This window comes from Camellia sinensis, chromosome 1 (assembly GCF_055761805.1).
Source record: "Camellia sinensis isolate YWXY chromosome 1, ASM5576180v1, whole genome shotgun sequence".
Lineage (NCBI taxonomy): Eukaryota > Viridiplantae > Streptophyta > Magnoliopsida > Ericales > Theaceae > Camellia > Camellia sinensis.
The window spans coordinates 152934342-152955381 of record NC_138961.1 but is presented as its reverse complement, the minus strand read 5'-3'; positions in this window follow the sequence as shown (position 1 = coordinate 152955381).

Below are 21040 nucleotides of genomic sequence, written 5' to 3'. Positions count from 1 at the left end.
TGGTGATTTTGGATTGTCAACACCTTGAATTCAAGTTTCTTAAGGAACTAGTTTGCCGAGAGTGAAATCCAACTCTAACTCCCAAACCGAGAACCCGATTCGAGTCCCGTTTTCTCCTACAAGTCTCTCCTGTCTAGGCGGTCATGTGTGCCAAGTTTCGTGCTATTCGTTTAGGGATTTTGGGGCGTCTACACCTTGAATTCAAGTTTCTTAAGGAACCAATTTGCCTAGAGTGAAATTCGGCTCTAACTCCCAAACCGGGAAACCGATTCGAGTCTTGTTTTCTCCCACAAGTCTCTCGTGCCTAGGCGGTCGTGTTTGCCAAGTTTCATGCTATTTCGAGGCCGTTTTGTGATTTTGGGGCGTCAACACCTTGAATTCAAGTTTCTTAAACAACTAGTTTGCCTAGAGCGAAATCCGGGTCTAACTCCCAAACCGGGAACCCGGTTCGAGTCCCGTTTTCTCCCACAAGTCTCTAGTGTCAAGGTGGTCGTATGTGCCAAGTTTGATGCTAATCTGACGCCGTTTGGTGATTTTGGGGTGTCAACACCTCAAATTCTAAGTTTTTCAAAGAAATAGTTTCTCTAGATTGAAATCCAGCTCTAACTCCCAAATCGGGAACCCGATTCAAGTCCTGTCTTCTCCCACAAGTCTCTCGTGTCAAGGCGGTCGGGTGTGCCAAGTTTCGTGCTAATCCAACGCTATTTGGTGATTTTGGGGTGTCAACACCTTAAATTTTATGTTTTTCAAAGAACTAGTTTTCCTAGAGTGAAATCTGGCTCTAGTTTCCAAACTAGGAACCCGATTCGAGTCCCGTCTTCTCCCATAAGTCTCTCATGCCTAGGCTATTGTGCGTGCTAAGTTTCCTGATAATCTATAGTCGTTTGGTGATTTTGGGGTTTCAACACCTCGAATTCTAAGTTTCTTAAGGAACTAGTTTGCCTAGAGTGAAATCTGGCTCTAACTCCCAAACCGGGAACCTGATTTGAGTCCCGTCTTATCAGACAAGTCTCTCGTGTCTAGGCGGTCATGTGTGCCAATTTTCGTGCTAATCCGACGCCGTTTGGTGATTTTGGGTGGTCAACACCTCGAATTCACGAGACAGAAAAAGAATGACATAAATGTTACTTGAAACCATTTCACGGGGCTAAATTCAATGTTAATGCTAGACATGACCTTTTACACCTTGTTCTTTGTGTGGTTAAATTCCAGCCCATATGAATAAATAAGCAAAAGCAAACCTAAAACGCACCTCCATATCTATGATGCCATGAACACATCAAAATGCTTGTATTTTTTAACCACTCAAAATCTCATATTAATAGCTAAGGGAGCAATCAAGATTCAACTAGCTAGTGGACACTAGTACATTGGGGTAAGTAGAAGAGTCCATGTAACTAAACTTGTATTTTTTTTTTGTCAATGTTTAAACCCCTCACTGTTTTTTTTTTCTTTTTTTTTCGTCTTTTCGCCTCTCACGAGGGGTGTGAAAGGGAATAAAAAAGAAAATTATGAATACATTTACTCTTCATCAATTTTATTTTATTCATCCATTCATTTATTATTTTTTGGGGCATCAAACAGTTTAATCATACCACAATCCATTCGACCAACAACATAGTTTTAAGAATACTAACTACTTATTTGATAACTATGTTTAAACATATTTCTTACTGATATAACACTTTTAAGTTTTAAGAAAGCTTTCACAAAACATACCCGTCCATTACAAGGCGAACAATGTACTCCTTAGGCATGTTAGGTAGTTGTCTAGCAAATATATTCTTCAATACTATCAAACTAAGAGGTGGAAAAATAAAACGAACTCCATCTTAATGTAGTGCTATCCTGGTGAATGATCAAAACTTAGTAGCATATATGGCAGTTTTTCAAATGCTAAAAAAAATGTACCAGTGTATATTAATCTGAGGAAAAAAAAAAAAAAAAGTAGATAAAAAATGGATACTTGAGAAAGAGAAATAAATACCAAACCATATGCTCATCAATACCATCATTTGAAACACATACAAACTTGAGTCTTCCAGCTTCCTCATGACGTGGTGTAAGCACTGCAACTCAGCAAAGAAAAAATACCAAACCATATGCTCATCAATACCATCATTTCTTAGTCTATCTTTTCTATTAACACCACCCATTCATCTCAACATTCTCATATTAGTTTCAATCATCATTTGAACACATTACTTCTTAGCTGCCTAAGGACCTATACCATAAAACATAGCAGGAATTAATAGCAATTTTAAAAAATAAAATTCAATAAAAATTAGCCCAATTTCATGGGCAAATCTAACCAAAAATAACAAAAATTGTCACCTTAGCTATCAAATTTTGCTCTTCATCTTCAGGCCAATTGAGTATGAAATTATATCAGTTTATCAATCCAAAATCAAAATTAGGAAAAATTGGGAGAGAATACTCATACCCCAACGAGAGGGAAAGCAATAAGAATGAAAACATGCTGCAGAGGCTTCACAGCCGCCTTCGGAAGCAAGTAGGGACAATCGACGACAGTGATAAACAGAGCCGTGGCACAGCAGCACAGCTCCAAGTGTTCTCGCAAGAAGTCCGCTAAATCGGTCCACCTAATCGTTTCGGCAAATCGAAGAAACGCTTCATGTGCCCTAGTCAGCATGGCATGGCCATCGTAATCGTACTGGTGATGGTGATAGTGATGGTGGTTGTGACCGTGGTGATGATCATGATGGTCGTGGTGAGGATCGGTGGCTTTGGCAAGACAATGGAAGTGGCGGAGATGAGTGAGAGAATGAGGAGAGAGGCAGAGAGTTGAGCGTGAAAAGAAAGAGAGGGAAAATGAAATCACAGAGATAGGGTTTTGTGGGAAATTTTAACATTGGGAAATTTGGGAGGGAGGTAAAAAATTGATATCCTGTTTGGTTGATTTTCTTTTAAAAAATGTATTTTTAAAAATTGTTTGATTTCGATTTTTTTTGATTTAATTTTTTGAAAATGGATTTTTTTTATTTTTTGTATATATTTTTATTTTCAGTGAATTTTTAAAATTTTAAGTAATTTTTATTTTTTTATATTTTTAGATGCACCTTACTTAGATGTATCTAAAAAGTAAAATATTTGTCCAAAAAAATTTTAAAAATCAATAAATACACAAGAATACGATTTAATCACAAATATTATATTTTTAAAGTCTATTTATGTGTGGTGTATTTTAAAATTTAAAAAAATGCTTAGAATATTAAAAAAAATAGTGAAAAAAAAAACACACACACACACACACAAAATAAAAAATTTCAATTTCCTGAAAAATAAATACTGAAAATCTAAACCAAACAAGCTGATCATATTCTTCGTAAAATTATATAAAATTGACAAGTATGGTAGTTTTGATTTTTTAAATTTTTTCGTGAAACTAATTTTTAGTCTTTAAAAAATAAATTTGAATCAAGTTTCAGAGGGAAGCGGCAGTAGTGGTGAAGGTGGTGGATAAAAGGTGATGGTGGTGGTGAGCGAAGGAGATTAGTGGTGAAGTTGTGGTAGTGGTAGAGATGATGGAGTGGCGATGGTAGAGGAGAGGTAATGGCGGTAGTAGTGGCAGTAGTGGTAGTGGTAATGGAATGGTGGCGATGGTGGTAGTAATGGTGGTCATAGAGGTAGAGTGGCAACAATGGTGGTAGTGGAGTAACATTTGCAATAGTGGTGAAGGTGGTAAAGGAGATGGGTAGTAAGAAAGAGAAATGAGTGAGAGATAGATAGAGAAGAGAGATAGAGAGAGGGAGAGAGACAAAGTGGTCGCTAAAAGTGCATTTTCTTGTAGTGGATCGATAAATCGAGAGGGAGCTCGGTATATAGAGAAGAGAGGGGGGAGAAAGTGAGCAAGGCGAACACAGTGGGAGAGAGAGAGTGGGAGACAAACAGACAGGCAAACAGAGAGAGAGAAAGAGAGAGACAAAAAAGAGAGAGAAACAAAAGATGAGCGAGAGATAGACAAAGAGAGAGAAAGACAACGAAAAGAGATGAATGAGAGAGAGAGAGAGACATAGGAAAAGAGAGAGACACAGAGAGAAGATAGATGAGCGAGAGAGACAAAAAAATAGAAAGATAGAGAGAGAAGAGAGATGAGCGAGACAGAGAGAGAGAAGAGAAATGAAAGAGATAAGAGATGAGAAAGATAGAGAGAAGAGAGATAAGCGAGAGACATAGAGAGAGAGAGAGAGAGACAGGCTGACAGACAGACAGACAAACAGACAGATAGAGAAGAATGATAAGTGATGAGTGAGAGAGAGAAAGAAGAGAGAGAGAGAGAGAGACAAAGAGAGAAAAAAGAGAAAAACGAGAGAGAGACAGAGAGAGATGGGCGAGAGACAGAGAGAGAAAGAGAGACCGAGACAGACAGACAGACAGCGAAGAGTGATGAGTAAGAGAGAGAAAAATAAGAGAGACAGAGACAGACAGAAAGAGACAGACAAACAGACAGAGAAGAGTGATAAGTGAGAGAGAGAAAGAGAAGAGAGATAGAGATAGAGATAGAGAGACAGGAAGCTGAAAAAATGGATGAAAAGAGAAATGTTATATCAAAAGAGTAAGACGACGTCGTTTTTTTTTTTTTTTTTTTTTGTGATAGAAAAATACCGTTGCATTTATTTAAACTATTTTGTGACTATATATATATGAAGCCGTCTCAAAGCCACAATAAATATATATACCTTCTTTTTTTTTGCAACGGCTATTACAGTCGCAAAAACTCATTTTTTTTTTTTTTTTGGTGACTGCAATTGGTGCCGTCCTAAAAACTCTATTTTTTTTGCGACAGCAATCTTTGCCATCGCAAATACTCTCCTTTTCGTGACAGCATTTTCTACCGTCGCAAATACTCTATTTTTCGCGACAGCAAGTTGTGCCGTCGCAAAAAGTCACATTTTTTGCAACGGCAAGTTGTGCCGTCGCAAAAAGTTCCATCTTTTAAGCCCACTTTTCTTGTAGTGTTTGGATATTTGGTGGGTATTTATTTAATTTTTATTATTATTATTTTTTTATGCCCTATGGAACTTGCCAAAATTGTCTGCATCTTTCTTTATTTATCGCAACGAATAGGGAAAGAATGGACAGAGTAGATAGAAGCCTTAAAAAATGCTCTTTCTTTATTCATAACTATTTTTTAAAGAGTAGTTTAAAATTTAGACTAACTAAGTTTAATAATATAACAATCAATCGAAATATTTAAGAAATCACACTTTCGAGATATTTAAAGAAATACTTTTTCTTATATATTTTTTAATTATCAATCAATCATATCACTTAGATTATCTCCAATAATTCACCAATTTTGTCATCAAATTTAAATTTGATGAAAAATAAACTTTTTTCTGCTCCAATAGTTTTATCAAATGAGTATCAAATCGAGGATATTAAAAATCTTTTACCAAATTGAGGACGCTTGAGTGCTTTTCATCAAATCATTGTTCATAAGCGTTGGATTTTCACTATTGAATGTCCTGCCGAATGTCCCATCGGATTGTTGGGTATACCTTCTTATGGGAGTGTGGGACCCAATTGGTTTGTTAAAAGAATTCTTATTTGGTTTGGTTTGGGTATAATATATTTTATATATATTATATCTAATTTTTAGAGACCTAATTTAGTTTGGTAACAATTAAGGTTTGATTACAAAATTCAAGATTCAACAATATATTTAGATATATTGTTTTGTTTTCCTGAGTAGCGTGCTGTGGCTGCCGTAGATATTGATCAATCAATTTGGTGTGAGGAACGGGGACTGAAGGAAAATTAGTACTCTGTTTTGGAAGATTGATTGACCAATCAATCTGTGAAGGGAGCTTGTGGTTGGGTAATTTTTTGTCTCATGTGGTGTGTTTGAAAGGATTGTTTGGGTCACAGATTTGGTACAGTTTAATTATCTTCTACAACTCTGGTTCGGAAGATTTTGGTTCATCTATTTGGTGAGGTCTTTCCTTTTATTTATTTGTGATTTTTTGGAATTCACCTAAGGGTGGTTTGTGAAACTATTCGTGTCTTGTTTGTAATCGTTTGGAAACTTATTTAGTTGATAGTGGAATCGGATTTCGATCCCGTGGACGTACCTTACATTGAGGGAACCACGTAAAAATTCTTGTGTTATTTTTTATTTAATTTTTCTACATTAGTTTTTATTCCTATTGATTGATTTACTTGTGGGAATCACATATTTTCCTTAACAATTGGTATCAGAGCTTACGGTTTATTTGAGTTTATTTATTTGTGTAAATCAATGGCGGGGAATGTGGGTCGTATGTTTAGCTTCAATAGAAGCAATTGGGTAACTTGGAAAACTAAAATGGAGGACCTATTATTTTGTAAAGATTTGTATGGATCCATTGACGGTGATAATGGCAAACCTGATGATATGGAAGATGATGAATGGAATAGGCTTAATCGAAAAGCCGTTGGTGTTATCCGTCAATGGATTGATGACAGTGTGTTTCATCATGTTGCTACTGAAACTTCAGCACATGATTTATGAAAAAAATTGGAAGGCCTTTATGATAGAAAATCAGCCATAAATAAAACCTTTCTGTTTCATAAGTTGGTTGATTTAAAATATAAAGATGGCAGCCCCATTCCAGAACATTTGAATGAAATAAAAAGTATTGTTAACCAACTTGCTTCTATGAAAATTATTTTTGATGATGAGTTACAGGCTTTGATACTACTTAGTTCTTTGCCCGAAAGTTGGGAGACTTTGGTTGTAACAGTTAGTAATTCGGCGCCCGATGGAGTTGTCACAATGGGCTAAGTCACTAGTAGCCTGTTGAATGAAGAAACTAGAAGAAAATCAGTGGGTTCCTCTCATTCAGAAGCATTCGTTGTGAGAGCCCGAAGTAAAACAAGGGGGAGGAGTAAGACTCCTCATGGTCGTGATCAAAGCCGTGACAAATCAAAAGATGGTTCTTTTTCAAAGAAAGACATTGAGTGCTATTATTGCCATGAGAAAGGGCACATGAAGCGAGAATGCCGAAAGCTCAAGAATAAGGAGAAAAGACGTGACAAAAGTGTGGATGAGAAGCAAGAAGACACAACGGCAGTTACTACCGATGATCTCATGGTTGTTTGTGAAGATGATTGTATCAATTTTGTAGGCCAAGAGAGTAATTGGGTGATTGATTCCGGTGCTTCTTTTCATGTGACTTCTCGAGTTGATTTCTTCACTACCTACACCAAAGGAGATTATGGTTCTGTTCGAATGGGTAATGAAGGTTTGTCCAAGATTATTGGCATGGGTGATGTTTGCTTGGAAACAAATTTGGGCTGCAAATTGTTGCTTAAAGATGTGAGGCATGTTCCCGACATTCGCCTCAATTTGATCTCTACTGGGAAGCTAGATGATGAAGGCTTCAACAACAAATTTGGTGATGGAATATGGAAGCTCACAAAGGGTTCTTTGGTGGTGGCTAAGTGCAAGAAGACTCATACACTTTATTCGATGCAAGGAAAAATTTGTAAAGGTGTTATCAATGCACTTGAAGATGATACTTCTACTGAATTGTGGCACAGGCGACTTGGGCACATGAGTGAAGATGGGCTGCAAGTTTTGTTCAAGAAAGAGCTTCTACCCGGTTTGAAAGGTACACATCTTAAAACTTGTGTTCATTGTTTGGCGGGTAAACCACATAGAGTTTCTTTTCATAAAAATGTTGCTTCTAGAAAAGAAAATGTTTTGGAGTTGATTCATTCGGATGTTTGTGGTCCTTTAAAAGTTAGAACACATAGTGGTGCACTTTATTTTGTTACTTTCATTGATGATTATTCGAGGAAAGTTTGGGCTTTTCTACTAAAAACTAAAGATCAAGTTCTAGAAGTATTTAAGCATTTTCAGGCCATGGTTGAAAGAGAAACAGGGTAGAAATTGAAGTGCATCCGATCAGACAATGGTGGTGAATACATTGGGCCATTTGATGAGTATTGTCGCAGCCAAGGTATTCAGCACCAAAAGACAATTAAGAAGACTCCTTAACAAAATAGCATTGCCCAGAGGATGAATCGCACCATTGTGGACAGAACAAGGTATTTGCTTTCACAAGCTAAATTGCCAAAATCTTTTTGGGGTGAGGCAATGAAGACAGCGATTGATGTGATTAATTTGTCTCATTCCTATCCTTTGAATGGTGATGTTCCTGAAAGAGTTTGGACTGGTAAAGATGTGTCATATGAGCACTTAAGAGTGTTTGGTTGCCGAGCTTTTGTTCACATTCCAAAGGATGAGAGGTCCAAGCTTGATAGTAAGTCAAGACAATGTATTTTTCTTGGCTATGGGCATGATGAATTCGGGTATAGATTGTGGGATCCAGTCGACAAGAAAGTTATTCAAAGCCGTGATGTTGTGTTTCTTGAAGACCAAATAATTGAAGATTTTGGTAAAGGTGATCAACCGGAGCTAAAAACTAGTGATCTCATTGACATGGATCCATCTCCTTCATCTTCAGCTGATGATGACAATGGGGGAGAGGTGCAGCCACCTATTGAAGAAGTGGAGGACGATGCTAATCCTAATGAAGTTGAGCTAGAAATTGAGGAAGAGCATCCAACTCAAGAACCGCCACCACAACTTGAGTTGAGGAAATCTATAAGGGACCGGCAACCTTCAAGAAAGTATCCTCCCAATGAATTTGTATTGATATCTGATCAAGTGGAGCCCGAGAGCTACCAAGAAGCAATTGAGCATGCAAAGAAAGGTGATTGGAAAAAGGCCATGGAAGAGGAGATGAACTCCTTACTTGAAAATCACACTTATGATTTGGTGAAGTTGCCTAAGGGGAGGAAAATTTTGAAAAATAAGTGGGTCTTCAAATTGAAGAATGATGGCAAGAATCTGAGGTACAAAGCACGTCTTATTGTGAAAGGCTTTGGGCAAAAGAAAGGTATTGACTTTGATGAGTTTTTTTCCCCAGTTGTGAAGATGTCTTCTATTCGGGTTGTACTTGGCATGGCTGCAAGTATGAACCTTGAAGTTGAACAACTTGATGTAAAGACCGCATTTCTTCATGGTGACCTTGAAGAAAAAATTTACATGGAACAACCGGAAGGTTTTGTGGAAAAAGAGAAAGAGAAATTTGTTTGCAAATTGAAGAAAAGTTTGTATGGCCTCAAGCAAGCCCCGCGGCAATGGTACAAAAAATTTGACTCTTTCATGATGAATAATGGTTTTTCTAAAACCACTTCGGACCATTGTGTGTTTGTGAAAAAATTTTCGGATGGTAAATTTATTATTGTTTTGCTTTATGTTGATGACATGTTAATTGTGGGTCAAGATTCTACCATGATTAATAGGTTGAAATTGGAGTTAAGCAAGTCTTTTGCTATGAAAGATTTGGGACCGGCAAAGTAAATACTTTGCATGAAAATTGTTCATGATCGCAAAGAGGGGCTGATTTGGTTGTCTCAAGAAAACTACATTGAGAAAGTTCTTGAGAGGTTCAACATGAATAAAGCAAAGCCGGTTGTAGACACCCCATTTTTGACCGACCTTAAGACTCAGACGTCGCCGATTGAGCGCTCGGTGATGGTGCATATTGTGCTCGCTCAGAAGTTTCAGAGTCTCGGCTGCGAGCCTTGCCTTCGGACTTCCGGGCTCTTTCGTGTCTTGCCTCGGTTTGCGAACCAGGCCCCGTTTTCTCTGTTTTCTCTTCCCGAAGGGAGGGAGAGGTCTCGTAGATCATCTCTCAGTGGCCGTAGGCTACGTTTCGTGGTCGTAGGCCATTTTGCCCGTTTGGAGTCCGGTTTCTGGTTTTTCGGAGCCGTTGGCCGTGTGCCTCGGTTCGGGACTGCTTAACCACCTCCGTTTGCTCCGGTTTTTGGCATGCATCTTATTTACTCCCTTTTGAGGGACACTGCGGTCCGAGAGACCAACTTCGTGGTCAAACACCACTTCCGGTGCCTAACGGTCAGTTTTCGGGGCCTCGGGCTGCGTGTTTCGGCCCCCGAACCTTCATTCTACATCGGTTTGAGTTCATTTTTGGCAGGGACCTCTGTTTCATTGTTAGAAAGGTCGTGGAGGGGTGGGAGGCCAGTAATTGTTTTGACAACCAGTTTTATTCCTCCATCGCCCTCCGTCGCCCGTTTTTCTTACTTGAAAGCCAATATTGACCACCCTAAGGCCACTTTTTCTTGCTCCAAACCACATATTTGTGTTGTAGGCACCTGGGAGGCCACAAATATCATATGGACGGCCAGTAATTGTGTGTGACCCTTTTGAATCCCTCCTAAAAGTGGCCTTTTCTCTCTCCTGGTTCATTGTCTCCAGTTTTTGACCACATAGTTGTGTTGTGAACACATGGGAGGCCACCTTTCTGAGGTGGCCGGCCACTAATACTGCTTGACCCCTTTGACCCTTGGCCGACCGGCCATGGGAAGTAGCCGACCGGCCACCTGCAACTCCAATACCAAGCCGGCCTTGATCCTCTCTCCAGGTACATTTCAAATATGCATTCTGTTTCCCCCCAGATTTTGTATCCGGGGGGCTGCATTTTTTAGGGGAAACTTGAATTCTTTCCCCCCCATTTCTCCCCCCTTTTCTCCCCTCTTTTGTCTATATAACAGCAGCTCCAGCTCCCATCTGAGGGTTACAAAAAATTTGCCCTAATCCTCCTATATTGTATCTCCCTCTCATTCTCTTCCAAACACCAAAACCTCTCCAAATCCTACACATTTCTACGCCATCTCCAAGCCAACCAATCCACACTCCATTCCAGCAGCTTCAAGGCCTTTTCCAGAGGACAAAGGCTCCCAAACTCAAGCCAAGAGGCTGTCAAAGATTGGTCTTCAAGGGTAAGTCCCTATTCTCCCTCTTTTGTGCTATACTTTGCTCAATATATTAGCCATACTTGCTTCCATTTTTGGGCTCCGACCCTAACTGAAAACAGCATCATTTTGAGATATTTTTCATGTTTGTTTAAGGGCCTCTCTCTGTTTGAGGCCTCTAACTACCACTTGCTTCTTTACCTCTCTTGTATGCCTATTTCTTGTGTAGTATTTTTGGCCTATATTTAAACTGTTTTCAGCTCTGTCATAAACTGAAAAGTGGCTTGTTTTGAGCCTCTCTTCAACATTGTTGAAGGGATCTTCACTGTTTGAGGCTTCCATCTGTCACTTGCCTCTTTATCCCTTTTTTGGCCTTATTTTTGCATGATTTGTTAGCCCCTTGTGCTTGTATTTTTGGGCTCTAGTCCGAACTGTAAATAGCCTTATTTTGGCGTCCTCTTCATGTTTGATCAAGGGTCTTCCACTGTTTGAAGTTCCCTTTTTGCTCTTTGTGTTTAAACCTCTTTTTAGGCCCTATTTTGCATAGTATTTTAGGCTTGCATGTACACTGTTTTGGGTCTGGCCACCAACTGAAAAATACTATTTTTTGGGCCCCTCTTCAACTTTGTTGAAGGGCCCTCCTATGTTTGATGCCAGTAACCATCACTTGCTTCTTTGTCTCCCTTTTGGCCCATTTCTTGCACAATGTTTTAGGCCTGCTTGTGTTTGTTTTTGTGGCCTGTTGCAAACTGTAAAGTGCTTCATTTTGAGACCCTCTTCAACTTTTTTGAAGGGCTCTTGGCCATTTAGGGCCTGAAGCTGTTACTTGCTTCATTACCTCTCTTGCAGGGCCATTTTTGCATGCTAGCTTAGCCCCATTTGTGTTCATTGTTTGGCCTAGCTTAAAACTGTAAACATGCTTGTTTTGGGACTGTCTTGATTCTGTCTTCATGCTTCATGTTCAAATAATGCATGCTTTGTATAGCTATAGGTCACTGCGTATGCCTAGTTTTGCATTTCGGGTCTCATTTCATACATCGGGTGCCATGTTTCCATGTTTTGGGATCATTTTGCATCATATTTTGCTACTAAAATTTGCATGCTAGTATGTCATATTCCATGCCTTGCCATGTCTTGTTAGAATGGCATTTGGTGCCTTAGGGTCGGTCCTCGGTTTGCGTGCATGCGTGCACGCATCTCGAGAGTCTCATTTTCATCTAATGGCCTCTTATGTGAGTGTGGCTGAGGTCCACTCATGTTAGTGTAAGTCCATTTATGCATTGTGTATGCCATTTCATTTCATAGCATTGTGTATACTAGGTTGTATGTTAGCGCATTGTGTATGCCATGTTCCTCGTGCATCGTGTATGCCATTTCATAGCATTGTGCGTGCTAGGTTGTATATTAGTTGCATTCCTGTATGTCATGCATATTGCATTGTGTTTGGGATAGGAGTTAGTCCAAGCACGAGAAACGAGGTACGTTTCGTACTCTGAGTAACGGAACGTGTCTCAATTCCCTGTTACCGACACTTCGGATTACCCATGATGGAGTTTAGGTCTCATTGTGTTTTCATGTGCATTCATTCCATATTGAGTTGTGCAATTCGACTCCTTGGCCATTATGCATCGAGACGCGTGATTGGTGGCACAAGGATCGAGGCATGCATACATTTGTGAAAATACATTGCTATGCCCCTTTCCTGCTCTCTGTTGTAGCAAATCAAGAATCAGCAGTCTTTCGAGGCTTGGCGCGCATTCCAAGAATAAATTGCGAACAGAGGCTAATCGGGGCATCGCCGTGGATTTCCGCGCAAGGCAACCCGGATGTGCATCATTCATCATCTGAAAAAGAGTCAAGGCAGTCCCTGGCTTGCATGCCGGTTTATTGTCTTCTTAGTTAATTTCGTAATTAATTAGGATTTTTTTTGGACTGTATTATTTATTCGGACCGTATTATTCATTTGGGAATGTATATTATTTATTCGGACCCTCTGTGCGAGGGCAGTATTGTAATAAGTGTGCGTGCGTGTGATGTATGTCTTCCAACCCCACGTCTTTCTCCCTTTTATTTACCCACTTATAATGGTTAGATTAGGGCATGTTTCAATTAGCATACAGTATGATAGCATGTTTGCATTCATTCATCTGTTTTGCATGCACCGGGCTCGGCGCAACATACTAACTACATTGTATTTTCAATTCCAAGTTGAATACATGTTAGCTGTAGCATTTCATATGCCATGTTTAGAATAGCCGAACCCGCTATAGTTGCATTTTTACATTTGTTGCATTAGGCACTTCTGTATAGTTAGGATCATGCATGGATTTCTAATTAGCTTCTGTTTTGGCTCGGAGTACTCGGTGAGTTTTATGCTTTAGCATCCTTGCATGCGTGTGAGTGACTGCCATGAATAGCATGCTTACCATGAGACTATGTGCTTATGTGATATAACTGCCTGAATGCCTGTGGGTGAAGGTTGTGTTATTTGAGTTGGAGCAATTCGTTAAAATGTGTGTTTTAAGCCCACTAGATAGTGGCAAAATCATGTTTTCTAAGCCCGCCTGAGGGTGGCAAATCCACTTCTTAGCCTACTTGCAGGTAGCACCATTAAACCATTTTCAAATAAACAAACATGAAATGTTTTGCTCCAATTCAGGCGACCTAGTCTATACTTATATGCTGTGCGCATCACATAGTAAATCTAGGCTAATAACCGGAATAAGAACGCATAATGTTTTCAAAACTAGATATCATGGTTAGCAGAGGCCGATCTTTGATCGGGCGAGCGAGGGTGCTCACGAAGTGACCTTCCCCAATTGTACCCAAGTTCCCGAGCCGAGGCAACTTTGGTGATGACGGACAGGTGGCCTTAGGCAACGAGTCAGGGTTTCCTAAATTTTCCAAAATAAAATATTTAGGTGGCGACTCTGTATCTGACAAAGCAGTCCATGTTTGGCACTTCTTTTCTAAAAATCTGTTTTCTCAAAACGATTTGCCGGATTTGGACTCTTTGGTTCAGATTAAGAACCGTGACATTTGAGTCCTGAACTGTAGTGAGCCCAAACGAACAGAATGGGACCAACCCTCCCGAGACGTTCGGGGACGTCTACACCGGTTGGTTGTCCACTTGCAAGTCATTTCAAACTTAGTTCGAATCAATGTCCTACAAGTGAGAAAGACAAGGAAGAGATGTTGAAAATTTCTTATGCTTCAGTAGTTAGTTCTTTGATGTATGCCATGGTTTGTACAAGGCCGGATATTGCTCATGCCGTTGGTATGGTGAGTTGGTTTCTCTCTAATCCGGGTAAAGAACATTGGGCAGCGATAAAACGGATTCTAAGATATTTTCGAAGGACTTCGAAGGTGTGTTTGTGTTTTGGGGATGGTAAGCTGATGCTTGATGGGTTCACAAATTCTGACATGGCTGGTGATATTGATTCTAGAAAATATACTTCGGGGTATTTGATGACTTTTGTAGGGAGAGCTGTGGCATGGCAATCTAAATTATAAAAATGTGTTGCTCTCTCAACTACCGAAACTGAATTTATTGCCATTACGGAAGCTTGCAAAGAAGAGTTATGGCTGAAGAAATTTTTGCAAGAGTTGGGTTTGAATCAAGAAAAGTATGTGCTTTATTGTGATAGTCAAAGTGCTATTCACTTGAGTAAAAATTCTACTTTTCATTCGAGATCGAAACACATTGATGTGAGATACCATTGGATTCGTGATGTGTTAGATTCGAAATTGTTACAACTCGAAACGGTTCACACAGATGATAATATTTCAGATATATTGACAAAGACTTTGTCGAGGGACAAACATTTAAAGTGTCAAACTTTGGCGGGTATGGTTGATTTCTCCACCTAAGTCGGTAGGGAAAGAATTGTTGGGTACACCTCCTTATTGGAGTGTGGGACCCAATTGGTTTGTTAAAAGAATTCGAATTTGGTTTGGTTTGGGTATAATATATTATATATATATTATATCTAATTTTTAGAGACCTAATTCAGTTTGGTAACAATTAAGGCTTCATTACAAAATTCAAGATTCAACAATATATTTAGATATATTGTTTTGTTTTCCTGAGTAGCGTGCTGTGGCTGCCATAGATATTGATCAATCAATTTGGTGTGAGGAACGGGGACTAAAGGAAAATTGGTGCTCTGTTTTGGAAGATTGATTGACCAATCAATCTGTGAAGGGAGCTTGTGGTTGGGTAAGTTTTTTGTCTCATGTGGTGTGTTTGAAAGGACTGTTTGGGTCACAGATTTAGTATAGTTTAATTGTCTTCTACAACTCTGGTTCGGAAGATTTTGGTTCATCTATTTGGTGAGATCTTTCCTTTTATTTATTTGTGATTATTTGGAATTCACCTAAGGATGGTTTGTGAGAATATTCGTGTCTCGTTTGTAATCGTTTGGAAACTTATTTGGTTGATAGTGGAATCAGATTTCGATCCCGTGGACGTACATTACATTGAGGGAACCACGTAAAAATTCTTGTGTTGCGTTTGATTTAATATTTCCGCATTAGTTTTTGTTCCCATTGATTGATTTACTTGTGGGAATCACATATTTTCCCTAATAACATTCTTCCAAAGAATTACCTCTAGGTAAAAATTTGTAAAAAAAATACACTAGCCTGTCGACCGGCTCGACATCTACCTAGTCGTCCGTCCAGTCGACCGATGTTTTGATGAAAACTCCAAATTTTCCGTTGGAGCACTTGATAACAAATAAAGTTTTTATTCAAATTTGATGAAAAATAAATGCACCATTGAAGATGCTCTTCCACATCATTGAAACTAGAAAATAAATTTAAAAAGTGGATTTGGAACTCATTTTTCTTTTTTAAATAACTAGTCAATGACATAATGCCAATTGGAGCTTCCAGTCCCTATATTACACTATTTTTTAATGGGATATCTTATATTAATGATTTTTATTATCTAAACGAAGCTTGGAATATTATGACTATTCAATATAAATCATTTTCCCGGGGAAATGTTCTGTTTGGTTTAGTTTGATAATTATGATTTGAGTTTGAAATTGGGCTTTGAAAATAGAGTTTTTGACATGAACTTTGAAAAGAGAATTTTTATTAGGTTATGAGTTTTAAGAAGAGTTTTAAATTGAGTTTTGAGTTGTATTTTAAGTTGTATTTTGGGTTTATTTTTTAAAATATTTAAAGTTTTTCTTAATTTTATTTTTTTAGTTTAAATTTTTTGTAATGTGCGCTGTATTTGCTACATTTATGCACCGTATTTTTTTAATATTTTTTAAAAAAATATTAAAATTTTATTAACTTTATTTTAAATATACAATTTTTATTTTAAATATTTTCTTTTTTTATTTTAAATATTTGAATAGTTTTTAAAAAAAATTTAAAATATTTTTTTGATTTTTTTTTTTAAATTTAAATTTTTTTCAATCATCCATATATATGCAAATCATAAGAAATTATTTGGCCAATACTTAAAAAAATAACAAAACAATTTTTTTTTAAAAATTTAAAAAATTATTTTTTGAAAAAAATATTTTTCTAAGAAATAAAAAAAACCTAATTTTAAAGAAAAAATAAAAAAAATCTTTTTTTTTTATTTTTTTTAATGTTAAAAATAGAGTTTTGAGTTTTGAAAATGATTTTTGAAAAGAGTTTTGAAATGACTGTTTGGTTATGAGTTTTGAAATTTTTTTATTGCAATTTTGATTTCAAAATTAAACCAAACGCTCTCTAAATATTTCAATTGCATTTGAATATCATATATATATATATATATATAAGACAACTTGAGAGGCAAAGCCATCAATCACTCGCTATTTGTAAAATGTAATTTTTGGGGGGGAGCTTCATTGTTGTTGTTACTCTGGAGAAGTATTTTCTGAGTCCCAACACGTGGCCAAGGTGACACCGATGTGTTAGCCGAGATATCACGTATCCAGGTTATGACGCCGAGGTGATCTCGGCAAGGCTGAGGTTATCTCCAAAGATATTGGAATCCGAAATAAGCGGATAAGGGACAAAGAGTCCTAGAATGAGGAAGGACTTTAGCATGGATAAGGATAAAGCTCTTAGGGAGTTTATCTTTATCTCTTAAGAGAGTCCAGGATAAGCATTGAACAAGAGTCCATTGAAGCTAGGCTTCCAGTGGGACAAGGGTTGAGTTAACTATAAAAGAGAGGCACCCCGGATGGGTCTAAGGTACGCAACTTATATTCTGAACAGTAAGTTTAGCACTATTGATTATCTTTGAGAGATATACTGACTTGATCGTCGGAGTGCCCCCAGGTGGACGAACCACCATCGGAATCTTCTCTTTCTGTTACAAGTCAGCCAGGTGTCATCTATTCTGTCAGTGCTCTCCAGCTGAATACCAAGTTAGGCAGTGTGATCGGAAAATCATTCACACAATTTGGCGCCGTCTATGGGAAGAAAGAAGAATAGATGGCCAGTAACGGACAGAAGGAAATGATTGGGGACGACACTCCTGTTGGGAGTGACAGACCTATCGACCTTGACGTCAAAAGAGACAACCGCAACACAAAAACTCGTGACCAGAATCACAGCAAGAAAGACGTCGGCCAGGATGGCGACGTACCAAAGAAGCCAGATCAAAGTGGGTACTACAATGAGGATGACCTCCAGGTATGGAAGGATAGATGCCTGCGGAGGGACGAAGAGGTAAAAGAGATGGCAAACAAATTGGCAGACCTGCAATCGGTCGTCAATTTCATGATGCAAAACAATGTTATGCAGCCACCATACCCGCTACAGGACAAGCCAATTCCAGCGGCCAATGCCCAGAAGAGAGGGCAGAAGACAATCCCAATAGTCCCTCAGCACACCAGAAGCGAAAAACACTCTCACCGGCCTTCCAGGGAGGTCGGGCGAGGAGAGTCAAGGAAAGAAGAGTCGCGGAGGACGCATCGCGCCAAGGAGGCAGACCCCAAAGAACATCGGCATGTTCAGGGACAGGAACTCTGCTTCGACACAACTCACGGAGAAAGATCGAAAAGGACCCACCATGAAGCTGAGAGTAGTATGCCGAAAAGACTAAAGTCAGGAGATAGCCGAGCTCTTGGGCGGAGCAAAGAAGACTTACGAGATTACCTCAAGAGGAAGCAGCAGAATGCCGATGCCGAGGTAACTTTCCCTGAAAAGCCGAGAACACCGTTCTCAGTGGAGTTAGACAAATTTGAGGCGCCGAAGAGATTCAGTATGCTAAGGTTCCAAATATACAATGGTAAGTCAGACCCCAACTTCCACGTCGGATTATACTTGAATTCAATGGCATTGTATAGTGGGAACGAGTTGTTGCTCTGCAAAGTGTTCCCCTCATCCTTCGGGGAGATTGCATCAGATTGGTTCCACAAATTACCAAAGGGAAGCGTGAAAACTTGGGAAGGCCTGGCCGAGATGTTCGTGGCCAAGTTCGTGACAAACATACTGCAACCACTGAGGGTGGACGCTTTGATGGCTCTGAAGATTAGTGAGGATGAAGGCCTTAGGGCCTACGCAAAAAGATACTTTGAGGTGTTCAACCGAATACTAGAGTGTAATCAAGAGGTGGCGGTTGTATCTTTTAAGAACAGCCTAAAAGACAGCTGTCCACTACGAAAATCTTTGGCAAAGACATTGCCAAAAAGTATGGAAGAGCTCATGGCGAGAATCGAGAAGTATGCCAGAGCCGAGGAAGACACGTCGGGGACAAGGGAGACAAAGCAAGAAAAGCGAAACGGCTCGCCGAAGCGAGGCCGAGGTAGCAATGGATTGAGCAAGCAAGAGACAGAACTGAGGGCTGCACAGGCAGTGACAACTCTGTTCCGAATCCTAATTCATAAAGTCCTGGATCAAATTCGGAATCAACGCTATTTTAGAACACCAGCAAAGGCACTAGGAGAATTCATGGGAAGAAATCTTGGCAGGCATTGTGCTTACCACAATGAAAATGGGCATATGACTCAGGGCTGTAGAGCCCTAAAAACACACTTGGAAGACCTGGTGAGGCAAGGCCATCTGAGAGACCTTGTCGATGAGGGCCAGAACAAAGGAAGAACAGGCAAGATTGCCTCAAGCGACAGCAGCTCCACCTCCCCCAGCACAGCAACCACAAGCAGGAGGACCTCGGGTAATTAATGTAATTCACTCGAAGGTCAGCGAAAACGAGATCAGAGGGGAGACCCAAAAGGTGAAGCACTTGCAGCATGTCTACCAAGTCGGGGAGAAGAGACATCGGGCATAGGAGTGCCAAGGACCAGTGGTGTCCTTTTCTGAAACCGACCTTGAGATGGTATAACACCCGCATAATGATGCCTTGGTAGTATCCCTCCAGGTTGGGGAATGCCAAGTAAGGCGCATCCTGATTGACTGAGGCAGCTCTTGCGGCATCATGTACGCCCGATGTTACAAGGAGCTTGGCCTTCACCCAGACGACATAGAGCAATCCAATTGCCCAATGGTCGGGTTCAATGGAATGCCGACATGGTCGCTAGGAACAACCAGCTTGGAGGTGCAAGCAAGCACCAGGAAGATAACAACAGAGTTTACCATAATTGACACACCCTCCCCTTACAACATCATTTTGGGAAGACCATGGTTGCATGCAATGAGGGTTGTTCCCTCAACTTTGCATCAACTATTGCGGTTCCCAACAGAGCATGGGATTGAGGAGGTCAGAGGAGATCAGCTGCAGGCAAAGAATTGCTCTATGGCAGCAATGAAATCCATCTACAGCATAAGAGAACCAGAGAAGGCAGAGATCGAAGACGAAGACATGGAGGTCTTAGAAGATGTCGGCAAGGAGCCAGCCGAGAAGAGTGAAGAAGCACTGAAGAAAATCCTCATCCAGGAAGGGGAAGAAGAACGCTTCTTTCTTCTCGGCTCGGGCTTAGCCGAAGAAGAAGAAAAAGAGTTAGAAGCTTTTTTTAGAGCAAATATTGAGGTGTTTGCTTGGACACCTTATAAGATGCCTGGCATTGACCCCAAGGTCACTTGCCATAAACTAAATGTTGATAAGTCGACAAAACCAGTGATCCAACGAGCAAGAAGACCGACGTTGATACACATCGAAGCAGTGGAGGAAGAAGTAGACAAACTTCTCGAGACCAGGGCCATTCGAGAGGTAAATTACCCGACATGGCTATCAAACACAGTGGTGGTGAAGAAAAAGAACAGTAAATGGAGAGTCTACGTGGACTTTACCAGCCTGAACAAGGCCTGTCCCAAAGACAGTTTTCCTCTACCCAAAATTGACCAGCTGGTAGACGCCACTTTGGGGCATGGAAGGATGAGCTTCTTGGATGCCTACAGGGGATACCATCAGATAGCCATGTATCCCCCAGATGAGGAGAAGACTGCATTTATTACCCCAAAAGGTCTGTACTGCTACAGAGTGATGCCTTTTGGGTTAAAAAACGCAGGAGCAACTTACCAAAGACTGATACCTAAGATGTTCAAACACCTGATTGGCAGAACGGTGGAAGTTTACATCGATGACATGGTCGTAAAGACCAAAGAACCTAAAGGTCATCTGGCCGACTTGAAAGCAGTCTTTGACATCCTTAAAACATATCGGCTCCGACTCAATGTAGCAAAGTATGCATTTGGAGTGGGATCTGGTAAGTTTTTAGGATACTTGGTGACTAGAAGGGGCATTGAGGCCAGCCCAGATCAGATTAAGGCCATCCTGGAATTGAAGAGCCCGACGTCAGCAAAACAGGTACAAATGTTGACTGGAAGGGCCGCAGCCCTGAACAGATTCATAAGCAGAAGCTCAGACAAGTGTAAACCTTTCTTCAACTTAGTGAAGAAAGCCACAGATTTCTTATGGACAGAAGAGTGCGAGGCCGCCCTGGCCGACCTGAAGAAGTATTTGACCACAACTCCAGTTCTTTCAAATCCAGAACCTAGGGAGGAGTTGTTTTTGTACTTAGCAGTCTCAGAACACGCAGTAAGCGCAGTGGTAACCCGAGAAGAAAAAGGGGAGCAAAGGGCTGTTTACTATGTAAGCAAAACCCTGGCCGATGCGGAAATAAGGTATTTACCTTTAGAAAAATTGGCACTGGCTTTAGTAATGGCTTCAAAGAAACTAAACCATTACTTCCAGGCCCATAAAATTGTGGTGCTAACAGAACACCCCTTGAAGTCTTTACTACAACTAGGAGACCTGACAGGAAGAATAGCCAAATGGGCAGTGACCTTAGGACAGTATGACTTGGAGTACAGACCTAGAGCAGCAATCAAAGGCTAA